The following is a 955-nucleotide window of genomic DNA, read 5'->3' on the forward strand; positions in this document are numbered from 1 at the left end:
TATTGATTTTAGAGAGGAAGAGAGAGGGAGAGAGAGAGAGAAACATCAATGATGAAAGAGAATCAATGATTGGCTGCCTCCTCCATGTTCCCACTGGGGATTGAGCCCAAAACCCAGGCGTGTGCCCTGACCAGGAATTGAACCATGACCTTCTGTTTCATAGGTCAACCCTCAACCACTGAGCCACACCAGCTGGGCTCAAATAGGTTTTCAATGTCTTGCTATCTCTCTTCTCCTGGCACCTCCATGATGTGAATGTTGGTACACTTGAAGTTATCCCAGAGGCTCCTTATACTATCCTAATTTTTTAAATTCTTTTTTCTTTTTGCTGTTCTGATTGGGTGTTTTTTGCTTTCTTATATTTCAAATTGCTGATCTGATTCTCAGTTCATCTACTATACTGTTGACTCCTGTATATTATTCTTCATTTCAGTTAGTGTATCCTTCATTTCTGACTGGTTATTTTTTATGGTTTTCATGTCCTTTTTTTATGTTCTAAGCCTTAGAATCTAAGGCTTTTTTTATTTCTTAAAGTATTACAAAGAGTATTACACATGTCTCCTTTTTTCTCCCCCTTGACATTCCCCCGGCTTCCCCCACCCCCCAGTGTCTTGTGTCCATTAGTTATTCTCATATGCATGCATATGAGTCTTTCGGTTGATCTCCTACTCCACCCAACCCTCCCCAGGGTTCCCACTGTAGTTTGACGTTCTGCTCAATGCTTCTCTGCCTCTGTATCCATTTTTGTTCATCAGTCTATAATGTTTCTTATTATCCATAAATGAGTGAGTTCATGTGGTATTTTTCTCAGCTTCCCAGGGGCCGTCTCAGTCTCACAGGGGCCACCTCAACCTCACAGGGGCTGTTTCAACCTCACCGGTGCCGTCTCGACCTCACCGGGGCCGTTTCAACCTCACCGGGGCTGTTGCAACCCTATCAGGGCTGTTGCAACCCC

The sequence above is a fragment of the Myotis brandtii genome, unplaced genomic scaffold, assembly GCF_000412655.1.
Source record: "Myotis brandtii unplaced genomic scaffold, ASM41265v1 scaffold513, whole genome shotgun sequence".
Lineage (NCBI taxonomy): Eukaryota > Metazoa > Chordata > Mammalia > Chiroptera > Vespertilionidae > Myotis > Myotis brandtii.